The following is a 26,538-nucleotide window of genomic DNA, read 5'->3' on the forward strand; positions in this document are numbered from 1 at the left end:
AGAGCACTGGGTGCCCGGTTTGCAGCGCTTATATAGCCTTGAAGCACCAGCGCTATCAGCGTGACGTCACACAGGCTTCGCATGACACCACACTCCTTCCCACAATGTTTATGGCCTATACCAATCGGGAGGTTTTCTTGCACGAGCACTGCATCGAAGAGTCTGAACACCTAGAGGAGACACAGGTATTCGCAGAGGGGACGTTGCCGGGGCAGAGCCTTGATGTGGACTTGCATTTGGTTGTTCCGAGGGAGCTGAGTCTCCGGGTTGCTCCGGCGGTGCGGTAGCAGGCCTGGGAGATGCATGAACCGAAAGGGGACGGGGGCTCATAGGAGGGGCTTCGGACCCAGGGTCTGGAATTGAGCTGGGCACGAAAGAGGGACGCTCACTGGGGCCTTCTTCGCCACTCTTAAAGTAGCGCGGACGTAAATCGTCTACATGCATGAACCTGTTTTCAGATCCTACGCGCACAAGGTACGTAACGGCACTGCACCTTCTTTCTATGACACCTATCAGCCACTTGGGATCACCTGGACGAAGGCCTTGAACCAGAATGCTTTCCCCCTCTTTGTAAGCTCTTTCCGACCCTCTTCTTTCGTCAACTTGGGCCTTTACTTTGGAGAACCGTTCTTCCATCCGTCCCTCTAGGTCTGGCTGTAGCATAGTCAGGCGAGTGAGGGGCGACCACGACAAAAACAGTTCTGCTGGTGTCTGCCTCGTGGTTGTGGTCGGTGTGTTCCGGTATCTGAACAAAAAGAGATCTATGCGGTGCTGTAGGGTCTTACTCTGGCCCGATGACCTTTCGTCGAGAAGCTGTCGCGTAAGATCCCGTTTCACCGTCTGGACACATCTCGGCGCTTCCATTGGACGCCGGGTGGTATGGAGGTGTTCTGGTGTGCCGCACTCGGTTCTTAAGCAGGAACTCTGTGAAACTCTTTGCTGTGAACTGAGGCCCGTTGTCCGTAACAACCTCCTCTGGACGGCCATACGATGCGAACACCCCACGCAGCCTCTCTACGGTCTTCTCGGTCGTTGTTGAATTTATCACAAACACCTCCACCCACTTCGAATGTGCATCCACCAGCTCGAGGAGCCACTTGTTTGCGAATGCGAAATCCAGGTGGAGTCGCTGCCATCTGCAGCTCGGCCAACCCCAAGCTTGTAGTGGGGTCTTAGGTGAAGCGTTCTGCATCAACTGACAAGTACAGCAACTTTTAACAACATATTCAATATCTTGGGTTAACTGAGGCCATCAGACATAGCTGCGCGTGAGTATTTTCATACGCGTAACTCCGGGGTGACCTTCATGACAAAGTGCCAATACTTGTTTACGCAAACAGTGCGGAACAATTACCTGATTTCCCCACGTAACGCACTGCTGATCTACCGATAGTTAATACTGGCTAAGAAAGTATGGTTCGAATTCACTATCAGTGACATGCGCAGGCCAGCCATTTTTCGTGTACCACAACACTTTCGATAGCACTCTATCAGTACTCGTTTTTTTGCTGATTATGTCAGCAGACAGTGGAAGTTCATTGACAACAGAGAAAAATTGTACGTAATCTGAGACACCTCGCTCATTCGCCAACGGCAATCGCGAAAGCGCATCAGCGTTTCCCTTGTTACTGCCTTTTCAGTACTTCCATCTGCAATTGTACGCCGCCAGTAGCAAAGCCCATCGTTGCATGCACGCTGCAGACAATAGTGGAACTGGTCTGCCGTGCCCCAGAAGGCTGGCTAATGGCTAGTGGTCCGAATCAATGACAAAACTACGCCCAAATAGGTATTTGTGGATTTTCTTCAGCCCAAAGACCACGGCGAGAGCCTCTTTTTCAATGTGAGCATAACCTTTCTCTGCTTTGCTCAGTGCCCTAGACGCATAAGCAATAGGTTTTTCCACCTTATCGATCTTATGAAACAGAATGGCGCCCACGCCGTATATGGATACGTCACACACCAGCCCTGTCTCTTTCGTTGGGTCGTAGTATGTCAAAACGTTTCCTCCCGTCAATCATGTTTTTCTTTGCTGGAACACTTGCTCTGCCTCACGGGACTATTTGAAACCTTTTTCTTGGTTCAACACGTCATACAGTGGTCTGAGTCTCGTGGCCACGTGGGGAACGAACTTAGCATAGTAATTTATCAACCCTAAGTAAGCTCTTAACTGTGCCTCATTTGCAGGTGCAGGGGCCTCCGTTATGGCTTTTACTTTTTCCTCTGACGGGTGTATGCCCTTTTCATCGAGAACGTGCCCCAAATACAGGACGGAAGTTTGAAAGAACTTACATTTCTCTTTTTTCAGTCGAGTGCCTCTTTCTAGAAACCGGGACTGCACAATTTCTACTTTATGGAAACATTCTTCAAAAGTAGCTCCTGCTATCAGCACGTCGTCTAGATAGCACGCTACCCGATCAAGTCCTTTCAACTCGTCATCCATAACAGCCTGGAAAATCGAAGGTGCACTTGTTATGCCATAGGATAAGCGCGTATGCTTGAATAACCCCAAATGCGTGTTGATAATGTCACGGGGTCGTGACGTTGCCGAAGACAGGAGACTTCGTGTTGGGATTTGACTGTTTATTTGGGCGAACCTGTGCCCGGTAAACGGAAAGTCCAATTACAGCAGCAGTCTCGCACAGATAGCAGTCCCGGACTGATAGCGGCGAACGGAGCGTCGGCCTTCGATCAACAACTGACAAGCGGCGAAGCGCATCGGCATTTATACTCTTTCTGTCGAATGTTCTAGCGTTATCGCTGGCGGTGGCGTAGGTTCCAAAACAATCTGTACCGTTCGCACAGTGGGCGTGATCTTATCGAAATGATCTACTACAGTTCGGAACCTTCTCGAAAACTGCAGGCGCGGTTTGCGCTGAGAATCGTGTGGTGTTTTGGGACGATAACAAAAACTTGGGAAATGGAACGTGGCATTGACCCCCTCTGAAAAAAGGCATCGTCCCGATGCTTTAACTAAAGATGAAGGTACAATAATAATGCAAAAAAGTACAATGAATAAATTACGATACAACAATAATAATAAAAAAAACACTGTTTCAGTTTTGTTAACGCGCATAAAACGGCTTGAGGCGCGCGACATGTACAACTTCAGGTCGCGATCGGCGTCGTTGAGAGTTCGTGATGCCGTCTGGGACAACCTCGTAATCAAGTGGGCCGAGACGTCGAACCAACCTGTTCGGTCCGAAGTACCGTCGCAGAAGCTTTTCATTTAGTCCATGTCGGCTTATCGGCGTCCACACCCAAACACGTTCACCGGGCTGGTATTTCACGAAGCGTCGTTGAAGGTTGTAACGGTGGCTGTCGGTCGTCTGTTGATTTTTGATACGGAGACGCGCATGTTGTCGGGCTTCTTCGGCGCGTTGAAGGTACTCGCTCACATCAAGGTTTTCTTCCTCGGTGACGTTGGGTAACATGGCATCGAGCGTCGTTGCCGGGCTCCTTCCGTAGACCAATTTGTATGGCGATATCTGCGTCGTCTCCTGCACCGCCGTGTTGTATGCGAAGGTCACATACGGAAGAATGGCGTCCCACGTCTTGTGTTCGACATCGACGTACATTGACAGCATGTCGGCGATCGTCTTGTTAAGCCGCTCGGTGAGGCCGTTGGTCTGTGGGTGGTACGTTGTCGTCCGGCGGTGGTTTGTTTGGCTGTATGCCAAGATCGCTTGAGTTAAGTTGGCAGTGAAGGCCGTTTATTTGCCAGTGATAAGGACCTCCGGGGCGCCGTGACGTAGGACGATATTTTCGACGAAGAACTTAGCTACCTCGGATGCACTGCCTTTTGGCAGGGCTTTTGTCTCGGCGTAGCGGGTGAGGTAGTCGGTAGCTACCACAATCCACTTGTTTCCGAAAGCCGACGTCGGGAACGGCCCCAGTAGGTCCATACCAATCTGCTGGAAAGGTCGGAAAGGTGGATCAATTGGCTGCAGAAGTCCCGCTGACCTTGTCGGCGGTGTCTCGCGTCGCTGACAGTCCCGGCATGTCCTCACATAACGAGTGACGTCGGTGGTAAGACGTGGTCAGTAGTACCTTTCTTGTATCCTCGCGAGCGTGTGAGAAACACCGAGGTGCCCTGCCGTCGGATCGTCGAGCAGGGCCTGCAGGAGTTCTGGTCGCAGAGCTGAAGGCACCACAAGGAGGTACTTAGCTCGAAGCGGAGAAAAGTTTTTCTTTTGTAGAAGACCGTTTCGTAGAAAGAACGACGCAAGTGCGCACTTGAATACCTTCGGGACTTCGGCGGTCCTGCCTTTGAGGTATTCTATTAGGGCCTTAAGTTCCGGGTCGGCCCGCTGTCGTTCAGCGAAGTCGTCGGTAGTTATCGTTCCCAAGAAGTACTCGTCATCCGGGTCGTCGGGTAGCGGTTGGTCGACAGGCGCATGAGAGAGACAGTCGGCGTCGGAGTGTTTTTTGCAGGACTTGTAAATGACAGTAATGTCATACTCTTGAAGTCTCAGGCTCCATCCTGCGAGGCGACCTGAAGGGTCCTTCAAAATGGCTAGTCAACACAAGGCGTGGTGGTCGCTCACAACTTTGAAGGGCCTGCCTTAGAGGTAGGGGCGAAATTTCGACGTAGCCCAGATGATGGCGAGGCACTTCTTTTCTGTTGTGGAATAATTTGCTTCGGTGTCTGGCGACGGAAGTGCGACGGGGTGGCGTTTTGGCGTGGATGGGGAGGAGCGTTGGGGCGCACTGCAGCGGCGTAGCTCACAGTTTCTGGCTCGGGCAGCGGTGTTTGGGGAATTCGAAGTGATCGCCGAACTTCTTCTCTAACAATGTCGGCGATCGAATCCACTTGAGGGTACGCCGAAGGCAACAGTTTGCGCAGCTCTTCCCGCACGATCGCTCGGATCGTTTCACGCAGGTTTTCAGAGTCACTGGTTTGAGCAGCAGCGCATTCTGGAGTTGGGCGACGACTATACTGTCTGGTGCGCATGTCAAGGGTTTTTTCGATGGTGGTCGCCTCGGATACAAATTCTTGGACGGTGTTCGGTGGATTCCTCATTAGTCCCGCGAAGAGCTCCTGTTTGACCCCTCGCATGAGGAAACAAACTTTCTTCTCCTCAGGCATGTCTGGGTCAGCGTGACGAAATAGGCGGGTCATCTCCTCTGTGAAAATTCCAACCTTCTCATTTGGTAGCTGAACCCGGGTCTCTAGTAGAGCAGCGGCCCTCTCTTTGCGAGCGACGCTCGCGAACGTTTGCAGAAATGCGCCGCAGAAGACATCCCACGTTCGGAGCGTGGACTCGCGATTCTCTAGCCAGGTTTTTGCTGTGTCTTCCAGGTAGAAGTACACACGACGGAGCTTTTCTTCGTTATCCCAGTGGTTGAGGGCGGCCACACGCCCTCAACCCTAAGTTCTAGCCATGTTTCCGGGTTTTCAAACGAGGACCCATGAAACGTTGGTGGTTCCCTGGGTTGATGAATGACGATCGCGGGCTGGAACGCTCCGGTTGTCATTGTCGCTGCAGTAGAGGTCATGGCCTTGGCCTTCCGCGCCTTGTCTTGTAGAAGCCCGTACTCCGGTGGGAGACCTTGCTGTCGGCGGCTTGTTCGCCGCTCTTGGTTGGTGTCAATGTCTTCTCCGCGACGTGGGCTGGGTTCACAGCTTGGCGGGGGCGTCCGATACATTAACGAAGCAGCACCTCCACCAGATGTCACGGGGTCGTGACGTGGCCGAAGACAGGAGGCTTCGTGTTGGGATTTAACTGTTTATTTGGGCGAACCTGTGTCCGGTAAACAGAAAGTCCAATTACAGCAGCAGTCTCGCGCAGATAGCAGTCCCAGACTGATAGCGGCGAACGGAGTGTCGGCCTTCGATCAACAACTGACAAGCGGCGAAGCGCGTCAGCATTTATACTCTTGCTGTCGAATGTTCTACCGTTATCGCTGGCGGTGGCGTAGGTTCCAGAACAATCTGTACCGTTCGCACAGTGGGCGTGATCTTATCGAAATGATCTACTACAGTCCGGAACCTTCTCGAAAACTGCAGGCGCGGTTTGCGCTGAGAATCGTGTGGTGTTTTGGGACGATGACAAAAACTTGGGAAATGGAACGTGGCAATAACGACTGGCAACTGCGCTTCGGGATGCAATTCTAGCTGCTGGTATGCAGTGGACAAATCCAACACCGTGAAATATTTGCAACCGGCCAGCTTTACAAACAGATCCTCAATCACGGGAAGGGGGTAATGATCTGTTCTTAGGCATGGGTTTAGTGTCACCTTGAAATCCCCACACACTCTGACCTGGTTGTTTAGTTTCGGCACCACTACTAGTGGCTACTAGTACCTGCTGAACAGGTACTAGCACTCCGGTTTTCACGAAGTTCGGCCGTTTCGAAGACACTGCTTCTTTAACTGAAAATGGTACCGACCGCGCTTTACAAAAAACGGGAGTGCTATTGTTATCTTTAAGCACTAACTTAATGGCCCTGTTCTTAATTAGACCCAAGGTAGGCTCAAAAATTTTAGCATATTTTTCAAGCAGCAATGCCACTTTGTCCAAGCAAACCCCATGAACATTAGCCCAGTCTAACTTCAGTGCTCCCCGCAGGGGCGCCTGCGCAAGTAGGCGTTTGGTGTGTAGCGACACCACGGACCCGAGCTAACGGGGGAGTTTCGGCTCCCTCCCACGCCTAGCCGTGCGTGGCTTTGCCGTGTCCGGGGAAAAGGGGATCCTGGGGGTTGAGCCGACGCTGGGTGATTGGACCGTTAAGGCCCCCCGGCAGAGGCAACACACCCCTTTGGCCCCGGCTTCACGTAGACGGCACCCCTGGGCTGACCCACCCAGGGGAAATCGGCAGTCGCCTTTTCCTATCTCTCTCTTCCTACATCTTAGTCTTTTCTCGTCTTTAAATCTGTCCTGTCTTCTTCTCTCTTCCATTTACTTCCGATTTTTCATGGCGGCAAGGGTTAACCTTGTGTAATTACTCAAGCTTGAGTAGTTATATTTGGTTATAGTGGCAATGTACGGCTGGCGTCTGCAGCCTTATGCTATTAAGTGCTTCAGCGTCCCCTGGTTGGACACCATGGTGGGTGGTCGCCATTGCTGCCGAACAAAAAGTACACTACTATGGGAACACCTGCATTTCCCCGTCTCCTAGATCGTCTCCCGCCTAAGAGGGGACGCACCGATGACATATCAATTTTCAGCCAACCCAGACAATGCTTTCCCAAATTCCATGTTGTGCACAGCGAAAACCCAACAAAACAAGCCAGAGTAATATCTCCATTTCTTGTTGCTAAATCCCTGACAGAGGTCTTTGGCCCAGGATACAAGGTTACAAAGATGGCTAGCGGAGACCTTCTCCTTGAGTTGCCTGAAAAACACCACTATGAAAAACTTGGCAGTCTCGTAGCATTTGGAATATCCCAGTATCTATTTCACCTCATAGATCAATGAACACCTCACGCGGAGTTGTTTCAGAAGCAGACCTTCTTGAAATGTCTGAACAGGAACTGCTTGAAGGGTGGAAAGAGCAAAATGTCACAGATGTGAAACGAATCGTCATCAGACGAGACAACAAAGAAATACCTACCAAACATTTAATACTCACCTTCGCATCTAGCACACTGCCTTCATCTATAGACACAAGATACATCAAACTCTCTGTCCGTCCCTACATTCCCAATCCAAGACGGTGTTATAAATGTCAACGATTTGGTCATGGCTCGCAGAACTGCCGGGGTCGGGAAACTTGTGCAAGATGTGGTAGCCACGGCCACCCATCTGATACCTGTGTTACTACGCCTCACTGCGTGAATTGTGACGGGGAACACGCCGCGTATTCGCGTTCGTGTCCCAACTGGAAGAAAGAAAAAGAAATAATCACTCTTAAAGTCAAAGAAAACATCACATTCAAAGAAGCAAGACGACGAGTGTCGCCATTTTACGGCGCAACATATGCTGATGCGGCGCGTCAGGGGGCAACGCCGCACCAGCCCTCGCCACCCCTTCGGCCTGCGCAGAGCGAGCCGTCGGCTGTGGCACCTGCCCCCAAGGCGGCTGTAGCCCAGGCTACACCGCCTACTCCCAAACAGAGACTGGAGACTCCAGAGTCTTCGGGTCTCAAGGCCTCCCCTCACCAGGCGAGGCCCAAAATCCAAACTAACAGCCCGCACGTGCGGGCATCCAGTGCCTCCGAGAAGGCAATGGATACGTCGGCACCCTTGGTGCCGAAAGAGCGGCGTGGCTCCTTGGAGCGCGCCAAGAAAACAAAAAAGCAAATAACAGGGCCTGGTGACGGCCCTGTTAAGTGAACTCAAACTCCCCGTCTAAACAGCCACTCGCTTTTCGTACACACAGCATTATTTTACATTCACCATGAACACTCAAATTATACAGTGGAACGTCAGGGGCCTTCTCAGAAACCTTGACGACATCCAAGAACTCCTACACGAACACTCACCAAAAGTGCTGTGTGTACAAGAAACACACCTCAATTTAAAACACACAAATTTTCTTCGCAAATACATTATTTTTCGAAAGGACCGTGATGATGCCATGACATCATCCGGAGGTGTTGCCATCATAGTGAATCAAGGAATTGCATGCACACACTTACAACTACAAACATCCCTTGAGGCAGTGGCTGTTCGAGCGGTTCTTTTTGATAAACTAATCACAATCTGCACTATTTACATCCCTCCTAGCTATCAGCTGCAAAAACGTGATTTACACTCTTTAATTGATGAACTTCCGGAGCCTTACATTCTCCTTGGAGACTTCAATGCGCATAGCAGGCTATGGGGAGACTCTCGTTGCGACACGCGAGGTCGACTGATTGAACAATTCCTTCTCTCGTCGAACGCATGTCTCCTAAATAGAAAAGAACCAACCTATTATAATCTCGCACATAACACCTACTCCTCCATAGACCTAAGCATAGTGTCTCCATCTCTTGTGCCTCTACTCCAGTGGAAAGTCGTCAGTAATCTGTACGGAAGTGACCACTTTCCCGTAGTTTTGAGCACAACTACAGCAATTGAGTGTACACCCCGTGTTCCCAAATGGCTCATAAACAGAGCCGACTGGGAACGGTTTCATACCATCGCTCGTATAGATTGGAGTGACCTATGTACTTTAAGCATTGATGTTGCTGTCGACTACTTCACAGCTTTTTTGATTGATGCTGCAACAAAATGCATCCCACAAACAAATGGGCACCCAGGAAAACGGCGTGTGCCATGGTGGAACTCTGAATGCCGAAACGCGCGCAAACAGCAAAACAGAGCTTGGAGGCTGCTTCGGAACTCACCGACAGCCGAAAATCTTGACACCTTCAAGAAAATAAAATCTCAAAACAGGAGAACGCGTCGGCAGGCCAGAAGAGAAAGCTGGCAGAAGTTTTTGTCAGGGATCAATTCATACACACAGGAGGCTAAAGTCTGGAACATAGTCGGTAGGATAGCAGGAAAACAAGTACACACACTTCCACTCGTGGACACTCGGGGTGATACCTTGGAAGATCAGGCAAACTTCCTCGGTGCACACTTCGAACAGGTGTCCAGCTCATCCCACTATACTGACACTTTCCAAAAATACAGAACAAGAATAGAAAAGCAGAAACTTGAACACAAATGCACTAGATCCGAGGCATATAACCAAGCTTTCAGTCTAGCTGAGCTGCAAATGTCTCTAAACTCCTGCAGTACTTCTGCCCCAGGTTCTGACCGTGTGGTGTATGAAATCTTAAAAAACCTACCAATCGAAACACGAAAAACCTTACTTTGTTTGTACAATGCTATCTGGTTTTCTGGCGCTATCCCTACCTCCTGGAAAGAGGCTATTATTATTCCCATTTTGAAAGAGGGCAAAGACCCTTCTTTACCCTCGAGTTATAGGCCTATAGCACTTACAAGCTGCTTGTGCAAAGTCTTCGAAAAAATGATAAACTGCCGACTTGTACATTTCCTTGAAACAAATAGTTTGCTCGACCCATTTCAGTGCGGTTTTCGAGAAAGTAGATCCACCACAGACCACCTTGTTCGTATCGAGGCACAGATCAGAGACGCCTTCGTCCATAAACAATATTTTCTCTCTGTGTTCCTCGATATCGAAAAGGCTTATGATACAACATGGCGTTTCGGAATTCTAAGAGACCTTGGCGTGCGCGGAAGAATGTTTCACATAATCAAGAGTTACCTGTCAAACCGGACATTCCGTGTCCGAGTGGGCACGGTTCTTTCCCAAACATTTGTTCAGGAAACAGGCGTGCCACAAGGTGGTGTACTTAGCTGCACACTTTTTCTCATAAAAATGAATTCCTTGCGCTTGACCATTCCTCGCAATATGTTTTATTGCACATATGTCGATGACGTCCAGCTTGGCTTTAGGTCTTGCAATCTGGCATTGTGTGAGCGGCAGGTTCAGTTAGGTTTAAACAAGCTCTCCAAATGGGCAGAGGAAAACGGATTCCGACTGAACCCACAAAAAAGCACGTGTGTCTTGTTCTCTCGAAAGAGAGGCATGCACTCGGAACCCGACATTCGACTGAACGGGCAACGTCTGTCCGTCAAAGCCGAGCATAAATTCTTAGGCCTAATCTTGGACAACAAGTTGACCTTCGTGCCGTACATCAAGTATCTAAAAACAAAATGTTTAAAAGCCATGAATGTTTTAAAAGTGTTGTCACGTACTGCTTGGGGTAGTGATAGGCAATGCCTCATGAACCTCTATAGAAGCCTCATTCGCACCCGCTTAGATTATGGGGCCGTTGTCTATCAGTCTGCTACTCAAAGTGCCTTGAAGATGCTGGACCCCGTGCACCATTCGGGCATCCGCCTTTCTACGGGTGCTTTTCGCACCAGCCCCGTAGAAAGCCTTTACGTTGAGTCAAATGAGTGGTCGCTTCATCTGCAAAGAACCTACATGTCCTTTGTTTACTTCCTTAAGGTGAAAGCAGACAAGGAGCACCCCTCATACTCTACAATTAATGACTTGTCGAGCTCAACTCTGTTTCAAAACAGGCCTTCGATGAGGCAGCCCTTCTCAGTTCGCCTGAAGGGTCTAGCTGAGGACACTGGAGTGTCACTCGAACACAGTTTAATGGCTCCTGTAGCATACCCGCCACCGTGGCAGTGGCAGACTATAGATTGCGATGTCTTTTTTAGAAGTTACTAAACATGCGCCTATTGCCCATATTCGAACATACTTCTTGGAACTTCAACACAAATACACACGTCCTGAGTTTTTTACAGATGCCTCTAAGTCTAACTCCTCTGTGTCCTACGCTGCTGTTGGCCCTTCCTTTTCGGATGCTGGCCCTCTACATCCAGGCACAAGTATCTTCACAGCGGAAGCTTACGCGATACTTGTGGCAGCTAAACACATCAAACAATCACAAATACAAAAAGCAGTAATTTATACAGACTCCCTCAGTGTGGTAACGGCTCTGCGCAGTCTTAAAAAACAAAAAAACCCTGTCCTCGTTTCACTTTACTCCATTTTATGCACCCTCTACACACTCAACAGACATGTTGTTGTGTGCTGGGTGCCAGGGCACCGTGAGATTCAAGGCAACGTGATGGCGGATCAGCTTGCTGCATCTGCCCACGAAAGCACCGCCATTACACCGACATCAGTCCCGGCCCTTGATCTTAAGCCGTCTCTCAAACGAAAACTCAGGGACTACTGGCAGAGCAAGTGGGATACACACACACAAAACAAACTACACGTTATCAAGCCACACCTTGGCCATTGGCCACCAGTATCAAAATCACGTCTAACAGAGGTAACACTAACAAGACTCAGGATAGGACACATATACACGACACACACACATCTTTTGTCCGGTGGTGATCCACCATTGTGTGATAAATGTGGTGAGGCATTAACAGTTCTTCACGTTTTAATTCAATGTAAACATTTAGACACTCTAAGAAGACAACACTTCCCACTATCCTACCGACAACATATACCTTTACACCTTGCAATGTTCGTCGGTAGGGAACCGCTTTTTAGTCACAAATCATTATTAGCGTTTTTAAAGGAAATTAATAATTTTCATATCATATACCCGGGCATACCGTAGCACGACCTCTCTAGAGAGGTTTTTGCTGCGGTGGCTACACAAGAAAGCACTTGCCTCACGGCCCTTGCACGCAAGGGTACTAAACGTGTGAGGTACTTGTGCTAATGTCATACATGTCCACCATCGTTTTTCATTATCACCAACTTTTGTCACCTATTCACACCACACACACCTTTCACGGCATGGTCATGATTTTATTACTTGTATGTTTTTACCCGCTTTACTGCGAGGAATTTTATGGCCCTTATACAGCCGCTAATCACAACCATTGTCCTCATTCCTGTCTCATGAACTGGCGCTCTTTGGCCATCAAATGGCCCTTGCGCCAGAAAACACCATATATCATCATAACTTCAGTGCTGACAGCCAGTCTCGCCCCAACAGCATAGTGTTAGTACTCTCCTTTGTTTTCACGACAATTAGCAGAAGTTGCTTGTGCTGACCATTGTGCTCTACAGAAACGTTTAGCTTCCCTTTTACCGTCAGCGGAGTGCCACCGTAGGTTTTTAGCCTAAGACTGCATGGCTCTAAGGGTAGGTTAAGCCAGTATTTCTTGCACAGTGACTCTGGTACAATTGATACAGACGCCCCTGTGTCAATCTGCATGCGTACACTTTTCTCATCTAGCTTCAGGCAAATTTCGTAGAGTCTGGTGCGCCCCTCACAGGAATAGATATTTTACAGCACATGTTCACTCGCGTCACTTTCCTCGTCTATCACGTTCGCAGCGTCTCTACCTTTGTCCCTACACATCTTCGCTAAGTGTCCAACCCGTTTACACACCCGACTGCGAAATTTGCAGATAGATGCTTCATGCTCTGAGCCGCATCGGAAACATTGCAGTGGTTCCGCACCCCTGGTGCCAGCAGGCATCCCCGAAGTTTTTTCTCTCTAGCGTGGTGGGCGTTTCCCGCTATCTGTTTCGCGGTTAAGGGTGCTGATCATTCCTTGCGCCGACTTGGGCTGAAAATCCTGACTTTCTTTCCGGGCCAACTCGATACTCCTAGCGATATCGCAGGCCTCTTTAAAAGCCAACTTGCTTGTCTTTAACAGCTCTGCTTGCGTTTCTTTGTCACAAAGTCCTGCCACAAACCGGTCGCGCAACGCGTCGTCCAGAAACGTTCCGAAATCACAGGATGTCGCTAACCGCTTCAGCTCTACAGCGAAGGCTGTCACCGCTTGCCCATCTTGTTGAAAAGAACGATTAAATTTGAAATGCTCGGTAATCACGGAAGTTTTGGGAACGTACTGCTCTTTCAGTGTCTGTACTAACTGTGCGTAAATCTTGTTTTCTGGCTTTTCTGGCTCCAGCAATGTTTTCAGAGTTTTGTAGGCTTCTTTCCTACTGCCGTTATAAACACTGACACTTTTAGGTCATCGCTCACCTGGGAGGCCTACAGGAAGTGGTCGAACCGCTCCACGTAGGACTGAAAATCTTCGTCACCATCCTCGATGAACTAATCGAACCTTCCCAACGTCGCCATCCTGCCTGTATCTTCCCAGCGCTTCGAAACCACCGCTAATGGTGTCTTGTAGCCCAGTGGAATTTGAATCCCATTCTCATCGCCAGTCTGTTGTAGCCTCGAGGGACGAGCAGAGCCAGAGTGGACGTGAACGAAGAACAGTAAGAAGGTTTATTACTGCATGAATACGAAGTACAAAAGAGCACTGGGCGCCCGGTTCACAGCGCTTATATAGCCATGAAGCACCGGCGCTATCAGCGTGACGTCACACAGGCTTCACATGACACCAGAGAGTCGGCTGTAAGTGAGCTTTTTTTACAAAAAGAAAAAAAGGTAAAGTTCGCTGTGTGAGAAATTGAAAAAATATATTTGTTTTTGAATTATGCTTGCTCAAACAAATCACCCCAAATGGTGTTGCAGAGACTGAAGTGAATAAATGTATTCCCATGCTTTTAATCACTTATAGGTAATTTTTTGCCATCTATGAGCACCTGAAATCTAAAGAAATTTCCTCACCTTCCCGAAGAGAATTGTGAGAAAATGCGAATGCATTTCTTGTGCCGGGAGTGTGCAATGTAGGGAACGCGAGAAAGAGTGGCAAAAAACTGTTTACTTATGCTCTCCTACACTCTCTCCACACATGCAGTAGCTCCGCTGAGCTCCCGCGATGCGAGTGTCCTTACACGCCAGGTTGTGCTCCTCCTCTCCACTCACTGTCCGCTGCTCTACCCGCAGCACCTGCTCCGGTTGCGAGGAGCGAGGATAAGTGTGCCTGCAGCTGTTACGAAAGAGGGAGTGAGAGTGGAGAGAGAATACCTGCTGGCGCGCAGACACCGCCAGATGCCTGATATAGCCCGACTAAGAAATGTATTCACTTTAAAAAAAAGTGCACGCGAGACATTCTTTCATGGCTGAAGAGACACCTGCATAAGTGGCACCACATTTCGATGGAGGTGAGATGCTAGAGGCCCATGTGCTGTGCAATGTCAGTGAACTTTAAAAAACACCATATAGTGGAATTGCTAGAGCCCTCTGTCACGGATTATGGGCTGCTGCTGCAGGCGATGAACTGAGACTTGACTTTGTTAACAACACACCACATTTAATAAACACCCGCATGGCACACCCTCTATATCCAAATATGCAAAACCACTAATAATACCTTCATATTCGAACTCAAACCCACTAAGCTTACACTCCAACCGCGCTACACACTAAACCGTCCTAGTCAACGTCTCTAGCCTCATAGTCTTGCTCAAGATTCGTGCTGATCTTACCTGACTAAGCAGATTCCCAGCTCGTCAATGTCCGGGATTGGTCACGCTGTGTCACTCTCGGGGTTCTCGACGCTCTAGATGAATGTTGTCGTTCCTTGCTGCCGAAGTGGTCGCCCATCGTCGTCCTTGCCTGATGCCGGTGACGTGGAGATGTCTTGGTGGTTGGGCCTAGCAGCCGCTGGCGATACTCGGTGCTGCACGGTGACGTGGCCATCCGGAGACTGTCTTCGGCGGCTGGCTTCAAAGAGGGTTTGCACCAGGAACATCGACGCTTGCTGTGCGCGGCGGCTGCATCCCAAGCAGCCTCCCTCAAAGCGTGCTGAGGCCTCAGTCTTCTTGGGACGCCCGCAGGTTGCAGAGTCACTGTCCTGCCGCTTTCGTCGCCAGTGTGTTTGCTGGTGATGCAACCTTCTCTTGTGAAGCCATGTCGACAATGCCAGCTTGTCGCTGCTCGTGCGCTGATCGTCGCTGGGGTCACGCGCCTCGAGCCTCGCTGTACGGTGCACGCGTTTGCGCAGCATCGATCGTCTAAGCTTCGTTGTCTTCTATTTCCCCCTATGCGGAACGGGAAAAAGCACAGATAGAAATGTGTCGTCTCAAACTCCTGATTGCTTTCATAGAAAAAAGAGATGGTCCTGTGGAGTGTGTTTGAAGCAGGTCAAATACGGTAGGTGCGAGCACGCGCACTGTACAGCGAGGCCCGCGGCACGTGACCCCAGCGTGAATCGGCGCGTGAGGAGCAACAAGCTGGCATTGTCCACGTGGGCTTCGCAAGAGAAGGTTGCATCGCCAGCAAACGCACTGGCGATGGGAGCGGCAGGACAGTGACTCGGCAGCCTGTGACGCGAGCATCCCGAAATGAGAGACCTCGACACGCTTCAAGGGAGACTGCTCGAGATGCAGCTGCCGTGCATAGCAAGCCACCCAAGATAGTCCCCAGGTGGCCACGTCACCGCGCAGCATCGGGCATAGCCAGTAGCCTTTATGCCCAATCACCGAGACATCGCCACGTCACTGACCTCAGGTGACGTCTACGGGCGACCACTTCAGCAGTGGCACGAGTGGCGACATTCCTTGTGTAGGCTGAGAACCCCGACAAAGACACAACCGGTCCATACAATCACGAGCAGCGCGTCAGTTGCAACAAGTAAGGTGAGGAGAAGCATCATGAGAAGCACTAAGGCTGTAGAGACGTCTATAAATAGTTAGGACAGTTTCGTCTGCAAAAGAATTAGCTTGGAGGTTTACTTTGGCAGTTATTACTCTTGGTTTTGTACATTTGTTGTATATAGAGGGTGTGTCGTGTGTGAGTGTTTATTAAATGGGTTTTGTTGCTAATGAACTCATGTCTCAGTTCATCGCCTGCAGCAGCAGCCAACTGAGAATATGTGACACCCCCACTACAGTGTTTCTCATATTAATATTTATTTATGTACCTTAAAGACTCTAGGGCATTGCATATAGGGGAGGGGGGTAGTAGTAGCATACATAGGTAAAATTAATGCGAATAAAGTAACAAATTTATTTGAAATATAAAGTAATATCAATATTTACAAAAAATAGAAACGCAATTATGAGAACAAGCTGCGCCAAGAAGGAAAGTGTAACAAAAATGAATGTGGCTTAGCATTTACCTTTTAAACAGTAGCATGAATTCTGTTGTAGCAGAGAGACAAAGGAAGAAGGATGCTGCTACATTGGAACATGAAAACCTACTGATTTCTTTCAAAGTCTATGCGCACACCCTGCTCGCTCCTGTGCTCACCTCATCGTCATCGTTGCATCAGCACGTTGGCACGCGACAGCCAAGATGGAGGCTTGGTCAAACGAGTGCACATGCTTTTTCTTTGTTGTAGATTGCTTACTGAATGCTGAAGGGTGAAGAGTAGAAATAAAAAAGATTATATAATTCGTAAAGGTTTGTACATAACCTTGATAAGACAGATGCTTGGGCTAGGCGATTTGGAATCAACATATTTGCATAACGCACAACAATAAGTAGTCAAGGCATTGTACATAAACGGGTTTGAGTCTGTCAATTGACACTTTTGCTTCTCCCACACGAAATGTGAAGTGCTTGTCTTAACGCTCTATCAACAGATGCGGTCCAGTGTGGTCCAGTGTTGCAGCTATTTAAGAACTGCGTCTGTTCGAAGAAAAAAACATGAGTGGGGGTTTGTAAGTCGTTCAAGAGGAATGACTTGTGTGCCGCTTATGTCGGAGCGCCACCGGGCGAATTGCCTTGAAAACATTTATTTATTTATTTATTCAAAATACCTTACAGACCCAACAGGGCATTGTGTAAGGAGAGCATAAAAGGAATACATACACGAATTGATACCATTTCCATACAAACAACAATATAAACTAATTGTCAATTATTATACAAGTCCTAACAGAAATAAATAACAATGAGAAAATAATAATAATTTTAACAGGAATAGAACGGCAATGAGCATCAGATAAGTATATCCATGAGATAATGACGTAAAGCAAGCTAAAGAACAAGCACAAATTGTGAAGACTTTCCATTATTCAAAAGAAAACATCACTGAATAAAACACAACAGAACTGAATGGCATGTTAGTATTCAAACCATCAAACAAAATAAGTTTAAAGTAAGAGAAAAAAAAAAGCGAAAAACTAGTAGTGAATAAACGCGTAGGTGCCGATTTCGATATGAATAAAACGAGCAGTTAATCCTGGAAATGGGTGAGTAGAAGGTGCCGGAATTTTTCCTGATTGTGTTCATCTACGATTTCATCTGGAAGGCTGTTCCACATGCGGATGACACGGGGGAGTGCAGACCAGTGAAAAATGTATGTTTTACCGTATATGCACGTGAATGAAAGATGATTATTTAGTCTCTTTGATGTGAATAGATCTTTGCAATCTCATTGATAATGGCCTTGTTTCATGTTTTCATGTACGTATTTATCAAATAATGAAAGGAGGTTTAGATCACGTCGGTTGCTCAAAAGGGAAAGTGATAAGTTTTTTTAATTTGTGTTATGCTTGCGCTATGATTGTAGTTTTGTGAGATGAATCTAGTGGCTCTATTCTGGATCGATTCCAGCATGTTAGTTAAATAGCTGTAATGAGGGGACCAAACTGCAGAAGCGAATTCTAGCTGAGGGCGAACAAATGTTACGTAAGCTAAAGCATGTATATTTGTGGGCGTCTTACGTAGATTGCGGCGTATGAACCTTATGATCGTGAGGCATCACTGGAGATGTTGGTGATCTGGGTAGTCCAAGAAAGGTTAGATGTGAAGGTTACACCTAAATATTTAAAAGAGTCAATACTAGATATAGGAATACCATTAATAAAGTAAGAAAATTCAGAGTTAGAATGTTTGGGAGAGAAGGACATTAGTTTACATTTACTTGAATTAAGGGACATCAGCCAACTACTACACCAATTGCTGATGAGGTAGAGGTCACTTTGAATTATTACATGATCACAAGTACTAGTTATTGCTTGGTAAATTATACAGTCGTCAGCGAAAATGCGCACTTCTGATGATAAATTACTTGATAAGTCATTAATATAAATAAGAAAAAGCAGTGGACCGAGAACACTCCCTTGCGGCACACCAGAACAAACGTAAGAAAGTGGGGATGAAAAATCATTAACAATGGTGAATTGCTGCCGTTTAGTAAGAAAGTTCCATATCCATGACAGAGTTGATGAATCTATACACAAAGAAGAGAGTTTAGAGATTAAGCGGCAGTGAGCAATACGATCGAAAGCTTTGGAAAAAGACAGTCGATTTGCATGTTTAGATATAAGTGATGATGTAGGTCAGTCGTGAATTCGACAAGCTGTGTTTTGCATGATAGGGCCTTTCTAAATCCATGTGGGTTTGGGAAGAAAAAGTCATTCTGCTCTAAGAGATAGTAAATATGGGAGGCGATTATATGCTCAAGCATCTTACAGCAGATGGATGTCAGAGAAATGGGTCTGTAATTTTGAGGTGAGTTTTTATTGCCGCTGTTAAACACGGGGATGACCTTTGCAATTTTCCAGTCTTGTAGAAGCTGTCCTGTTGATAGTGATTGCTGAAAGATGTGACATAATATTTTACTCGAGGGTGAGCTGTACTTTTTAGTATCTTAGTGTTAATCTCAACGCCCGCTGATGTGGACAGTTTAAGATTATTTATTAAAGATGCGATTCCGTCAACAGTGATTTCAATGGGCTGCAAAAAGGGGTAGTCAAGATAGGCTACATCGGGGACTTTTGTACGATCTTAACTGGTGTAAACTAATGTAAACAAAGTATTGAAAGCGTTAGGACAGTCTTGATCTGGAATAGGAATGTGGTCGTCATTTTCAACGTTATTTTGTTATCGTGACGTTCTGGGCACACTTGTTTCCAGAACTTCTTAGCGTTAGTGGTGAGCAGTGACGGCAGATCATCAGAAAAATACTTATCACGAGTGGCGCGTATCGCGGAGCAGTAGCTATTCAAGAAGTCTCTGTACCTTTGCAACGAAGCAGCAGTTTGCGCGCGTTTAGCCGCCGCATACAATCTCTTTTTTTTATTTCTTAATCTGGTAAGTGATTTATTGAACCACGGATTTTGTTTATCATTTGTTATTTTGATTTTAAGAATATGTTCACTAACTAATGAAGCTAACTTGTTTTTGAAGAGTGTTCAGTTGTCTTCTACGAATCGATTATGAAAGGATGGTAAAAGTACGCTCTCAAAGAATGTGCATAATTCATAATTTATAACAATGTAATTACCTCTATTATAATAGCCAATTGTTTTTGTTTTAGCTCCAGCAAGACGAAATGGGACGTTAAGAATCATTTGAATTAACCAGTGGTCGCTTAAGCCATCTATGTATGTTATATTTGATATAGTATTTGGTGCCATTGTTAATGCCAAGTCAAGTATATTCGAGTCACGAGTGGGTTGGCTTATGATCTGGGCTAGGTTAAAATCTAATGTTAAGGCAATGAATGCAGTGGAAACATGGCAATTCGATGAAAACAGCTTCCAGTTTATTGAAGGAAAATTAGAGTCGCCAAATAAATAAACGAGCTCAGTTGGACATGTTTTAACAGCATGAGTTATGGTGCTTTGTAAGTCGCTTAGAAATGATGGATTAGTGTCTGAATGATGGATTAGTGTCTGGAGGGCGATAGCATCAACCAATCAATAACTTCTCAAATCGAGTTCTGCAAACAACCCATACAATTTTTATATTTGTAGCAGATGCCATTAGATAAGAGGTTAATGTCTTTTTTATGCCTATAATTACGCCTCCACTCCTTCTGTTAACGCGATCACAACGGTTAATGTTATAGGTATTTTGTAGGGACTAATTTCATTGTCTGAAATATCTGCATGAAGCCATGTCTCAGTGAAGATGATTATGTCAGAACCCGTGTCATCAAGGAAGGAACAGACCTGGTTGAGCTTTCGCAGAAGCCTGCAAATATTAGTAAATGATATGGTGAGTGACTGTAAATTCTGAGGCTCAGGTGTCTGCTTGAATTCACAGGTGCGAGTACCACGCCTTAGCTATCTGCTTAGTCGCATTACCGTGCTTGTTGCGTGGTCGTACACGTATGTTACATCATCTATGCACAATCTGTCAAGAGATAGCTTAAAGAATTTTTTTCTGGCCTTGGCGAATTCGATAAGCTTTCTTCTTGCCTCTCGCGTAGCAGGAGAGAAGTCTTTCCGAATAGAAAACTTGGACCCCTTAAGCTTTCTTGCAACGGACAAGATGCGCTCTTTGTCCTTATAGAAGGTCATTTTCGCAATGATGGGCCTCTTTTTGCTGTCAGCATGTTTGCCTAACCTGTGCACTTTTTCGAAATTTGTGCTGGTGTCACAGAACGAGCGCTAAAAACGGGCGCGCCGCCAAATTCTTGCGATAACGCGCCCAGAGAGACGCGGCGAGGTCAACGAAAAAAAAAAAAAAAAAAAGAAAAGAGAAAACAAGCATCCAAGGCTCCCGGGGCGCGCGACGCCTCTCCTCTCGGAAGCGTGGCTTTGCCGATGAACCTCATCATCCCACAGTGGTGGCCGGGCAAGCGCTAGAAATTTCCAGAAGGAAAGGGGCGTGTATGCCGAGTTGAGTCATCTGTCGGGGACGGCCCCCGTACAGTCTCGCGCCTCTCCCCAGCCTCCGCTGCGCTTCGCGCCGACGGAATGAGGAGAACTTTCTGGAATGTTGTGCGGAAGGTATTTAATCGAGCAGCGGAGATGAGAGATCAGGAGAAGATGGAAGTAGCGCCAGAGGGCGTAGGGATTCCGCCGTGTAGTCGGCGAAGGTTTGGTCCGTAGGGACGAAGCCGGAGATGAAGAGGATTTCCACCTGAGGGGTGAAGGCTCGAGCTACAGGCAAGAGCGTGTGTTTACCGCTATCGAGCGAAGACGCGTGGCAACAGCTGCGTGTGTGAAGCCGACGTGTTTCCGGCGAAGAAGTTTGAAGCTTGGAGAGTGGCCAATTGAAGACACGAGGTTTCCTGGAAGAGAAACTTCGGGACAGCGGAACGGCAACAACGCTGGACTTTGAGTGAGTGATTCTCGGAAGAGTATCATTCAGACTTTGGTTCCAAGGACTTTGGACTGAAAAGGTTTTCTATCTCTTTAGTCTTTAAGGGTCTTGGTTGTTCAATGCATGCGACTGCATTGTAGTGTGTACTGTTGTCTGTGTCCGTTGTTCGAGTGTGGCTAATTGTACTGGGTAGTGTGTTGATTGATTGGTGACATATTGTACTCAGCTATTGTGGAGTGAACATATTGGTGTATTGTTTTTCTGATCTGCCATTATTGAGAATATAATTTTGTTTGTTTATCAACTCTCGGCTCTGACTTGTTCTTTGGGCCACAACCGGCGTCTGCTGGCGCGCCAATAAGGACCACTCCTAAATTGTCCACGCTTTCGTGGTGCGGTTCGGGGGGCCGATACTTCGGCTCTTAGAATTAGCCCGGCGATCGCCTCCCTATTTAACGGGACCGGTGTGACAGCTGGATAAGTTAATGTCGAGCTTTTGGGAACAGAATTCCACAATTTTCTGCTCGGACAAAGCCCAGTCTTCTTTTTCGTCATCCGCAACGTTAAAGAAAAGCAAGTTCGAGTGTCGCATTCTGTTCTCAGTGTCTTTGCACTGAGAAGAGATAGTGGCCAAGCGATCAGGTACAGTGCGAAGGGCGTTAGCACTGGCTTCGGCATCACCCGAGCTGCTTCCAGACGTAGAAGTAAGTGACAGTGAAGCAATCTTTGCGTTCAGCAACTTAATTTCACCTTCAACGGCTTCCTGTTTCATTTTCGAAATATTAAGCTTTGCGAGAAGTGTTTCCTGCCTTTCTTCTAGCTTATCAATTCTTTTCTGAGCAGCAGCATGACCAGCTTTTGCACTAGTTAGCTCTGAAAGCAAGCCTGCTTGTGCCTATTCCAATTTTTAATTGTGTCTAGAGCAGCAGAAAATGCCTCTTCTTGAGCTTTAGTCATTGGTCCCGGATTTGGCTCAACATCGCCAGACAACATAAGTGTTAAGGCAGACAAGGCATAACACATTTTTGATGCACTAACTATAAATCGCTTAAACACATCTAGGTCTCGGGGGCACGATACCGCCAACAAACAATAATTATTGGATTTAGCACAAGTAGCGCCTTTCAGGGAACTAACCTGGAAAGGCAATGGACGTAACTTTCCACCCTGGGAATGGTGTCATGCCCGGAAGAAGCGGCTGCTGACTGACGATTATGAAGGGTGTCAGCAGCGTCCAATGCAGTTGTGCTGTGTACATGTTGCCAGATGAGCTGCCCGGCTGGCTCCAAACTTGGCATCTTGTGCAACCATTGCAGCCATCCTGGAGGGGAATCTTCTGCAGCTACGTTGCACGAACCGAGGAGTCCAGAACATATGATCCAGGTAATGGCGACCTGGAAAGGCAATGGACGTAAGCTTTTTATCCTGGGAATGGTGTCGTGCCCCTGCACGACATCATTGCACACATCTTGCAATCACTTCGCAAGCATCTTGCAAGCATTTCAGAGAAGAGGGGTTATCGAGCTTGTTTTCATGAGCATGCTGTTGGCAGAGGAACTCGGCAGGCGGCTATAGTGAAGTACGGTAGACTAACTGCATCGGAGCACACTGAAGATCTTCTTTGAATGTACTTCGTATTATAACGAGAAGAACCAGAGGCAAAGCGTCAATCTAGTGGTCAGTGTCATCATGAGCCATCCGCGCAGCCTGTGAAAGCGTTCCACTAGGCCATTTGATTGAGGATGATAATGCCATACGCGTTTCTTATTTTGACTCTTGTTTCATTCGGTTTTCACGCACAAAGCCTATCAGGAATGCTGTACGCAAACCGCACGACTCCCTGTTTGAGAAGGTTGGGGATCATTGTAAATGGTTCTGTTAGTTTCGCGCACAAGATATGAACACTCGGTGTAATTTCAGAGCTTGGGCGACGACTAGTGATATGGCTGGATTATCTGACAGAACATAATGCCAACACGCTTGATCGACGGCTGACACTCTGCTCGCTGCTATCAGTATTGAATTGAATTGTTTATTTTTTCGGCAACAAAAGGGGTTGCCCTAGGGCTATGGCAAAAGGCAACATTTAAAGTCGCCTGACTAGGCCCCTAGCCCCAGGCAGCACAATCACACAAGCAGCAGTTTAATACAAAACGAAAATAGGTTAACAAATGTAATTCAAAACCTTATACAATTCTATGTTCAACTATACAACAATATCAGGCAAACTATACGCAGTTTGTATTCTTTTCTGGAACCTGTAGTCAAACTTTGTGTAATAAATCCTGTAGTCAAACCTGTTGTCAAATATGTGTAATAAATTAACTCTTGTTACACGCGAAAAAAATAATTTTTTATACTTTTTAACAGAGATTCAACCCAAGCATTTTGACAAAAAAACACAAAAACACACGCGCACATATTAATAGAGCTACAAAAAAGGAGACAGAAGAACATGACATTATTGCTCGAGTAGAAGCTGTTTAACTTTTTTCCGGAAGGCTAGCAAAGAAGAGCAGCTGTGCATCACATCAAGTAGAGAAGGGTGCATTTTCAAAAGAGTTGGTATCTGCCATTGGAGCAGTTGTATGCCATATGCTGTCCTAGTCTGAATTTTTTTAAATGCAGTGCGTCGGAGACTATAATGCGGATCAGCATTAGTCAATAATAATAAAAATATTTCTGGGTCTGATTTCAAGTTCAGGAAGGCTCTTCGGCTAGGCATTGATTATATATGTCCTAAATAGTCAATATGTTGCTATATTTAAAATAGGAAGAAACATGTTGTGGACTTGATAAGTCGTGAATGAATGGTAAACCACGTTTTTGCATTAGATAAAGAACATGAATGTTTGTTTTTGACGTAGCGCCCCAAACTAGTATATAATACTGTAGCCTTTTGTGAACAGCACAATGGTAAAGTTGTCGTTTTATGTTCTCGGGTCACAACATATGAAGTTTGTTTAGGTTGCCAATTGTTTGGGCCACACTACGTTTTACATAATTTACATGATACGTCCACCGAAGGGATTCGTGGAAATAGACACCAAGAAACTTGCATTCTGAAACTTTTTAAACACTTCTGATTCGAACGATATGGCATTTTGACGTTGGACCGGTTTACCAGTGTGTTTCCCTGCAATGTGACATTCCATTTACTGGCCACAAGTTTCGCCAAATAAACAGTTCATTTTAGCCAAGCCGCTTCTTCCTTTGTCGGTGTGACGAACCCGTGACATATGGTAAATGTGCTGCTCCTTTCATGGACCAGACGGCCCCGTCAAACTGTGAACCCACCGGCAGCAGTGAACAAGCCACAGGCAACTAGGCATACTACCAGAGTTTGGGCCTCTATGTGATAAGATTCGCCAGACCAAGGCCCTGACCTTGACCACAGGACGATGATAGAATTTCTGCCGCCTGCACCGATCTGGCTCCTGCAACCAAGGGAGCTGCTTAGTTTCCATTCTTGATCACTTTGTGATGAGGTTTATTGAACTAAAAAAGTCGCAACAGAAAAGAGCCATATGGCAAAACTGGCAAAGGCGGCACAGGTTCTCGTGCAGTCAGAGCGCGGGGCTTTTCTTCCTCTGTCGAAGGCGCATACGCGTTGGTGCATATGCTCCACTATAATACCCCTGGGGTGAAGCGTAGTCATCTTGGCGACTCGGGGAGTAGGCACAATTAGGGGGTTGTAGTAGGGCTTGAGACGACAGTAGACATGTGCAGTTTTGTGTCCTCAACGGCGCAAATCTAGATATTGTGTGAGGGGCTCGACGATGTAATATACCGGCGAGGTCACATCAATGACACAGTACGGACCATGGTACTGCGCCAGAAGTTTAGAAAAGAGGCCAGAGTTGTGCGGGGGCACACAAAGGCAAACAAGAGAGCGAGCACCAAACGTAGGAGCTGGGTGATGAATGTCATGTTGAGTCTTCTGTCGACCTTGAGCTTCACTTGTCAGAGAACGAGCCAACAGATGGCAGTCTTTGGCGTATCGGGTTAAGGTCCCTAGATGAAACAAGTTTCCAAGGTAGCGACACCCTCCCTTTTCCTCCTCGCTTATTTGCCTGAAGCGCCCCCTAGAAGGTTTAAAACTTTCATCCAAAAGCGATTGTTTGGGTTCTGTTGCTACGGTGAATAGATGTAAATGAAACAAAATGGAATGAAATAAGACGTAGAATAAACAGTTACCTCTATGAACATAAACGGCACAACACAAGAGCAAGCGGGATGTGCGTTACTCAACCGGCAACGTTGTGCAGTTCTATACATTACACCACTAGCCATGGCGTCTCGCGTAGTACATTTTAGTTCCACGGCCGCGGTATTTCGTCCAGTTCTAACTAGTCCACTTCTCCGATTGTGTTTTGTTCGTGCTGTGACACAGTGAACGGGCTTCTTGCTGGATCCTGTAAGTGGCCACAGGGCGTGACGTTGTGACGATTGATTACAACCGGCTTGTGCACACGCAAGAAAAAAACTACGACCAGACTGGTACGAACACTCGTCCGGCAGCACTGCGATGACGTTTTTTTTTTAAGTGTGCCCATTTGGACAATCGTGATGCCAAGTGATTCTGATGCGGTGCTGGGAACTTCCTGAAAAGTGAGAGTTTTACTGGTGAGGTGTCTCGAAGCAGCGCGTTTCGGCTCAAGCGGGAACTGGTCAAGAGTGAAATGTTTCTGAAGGTGCGTTGATTACAACCTACAGCTGCTCTGTATACGTGCATACCCACATGTATTTGTACCAACTGGCATGCACTAGACACGCATTAGACGCGCACCTGGCGTTTCAATAAAAACCGACAAGTGAACTCGCTTCGCAGATCTGCGTCGACATACGTTGACGGAGTTGCACGAAAGCATTCGCGTGAAATGGTTCATAGTTGCACTTCATGGTGCGCTTCATCTCCGAAAGCACGAGGTAAGTTGAAGAGAGCGAAACCATTTTCTGTTGTTTACGGCAACGCAGCATTGCTGAAAAACGCAGATGTTGCATTGAACGAGCATGGCGAAACAATCTTGGTCGACTTAGCGCACACCGAAACGCTCCTCTTGTTCAGTTTATGTTCTGGCTACGATTTTGTCTTTGGTCACGGCGAGAATCCGGCTGGAGACATATGCGCATGCGTACTCGTTTTGAACCTTTTGCATAATAATAAATAACACCACCAGCCATTCGCAAGATCAGTAGGGTTGAGAGCTGGGCTAGTTGGTGAGACATC

General features: G+C 47.1%; 1 protein-coding gene and 1 pseudogene across 2 annotated transcripts in view; one reads left to right on the forward strand and one right to left on the reverse strand.

The window, feature by feature from the left end:
* The window catches only part of LOC119162992 (carboxypeptidase M-like), a 1,476,599-nt gene that overhangs the window by 40,835 nt on the left and 1,409,226 nt on the right, over positions 1-26,538 (forward strand). The gene's annotated exons all lie outside the window — the stretch shown is intronic.
* LOC119162993 (uncharacterized) lies at positions 171-13,532 on the reverse strand (annotated as a pseudogene).

Source organism: Rhipicephalus microplus, unplaced genomic scaffold (assembly GCF_043290135.1).
Source record: "Rhipicephalus microplus isolate Deutch F79 unplaced genomic scaffold, USDA_Rmic scaffold_13, whole genome shotgun sequence".
Lineage (NCBI taxonomy): Eukaryota > Metazoa > Arthropoda > Arachnida > Ixodida > Ixodidae > Rhipicephalus > Rhipicephalus microplus.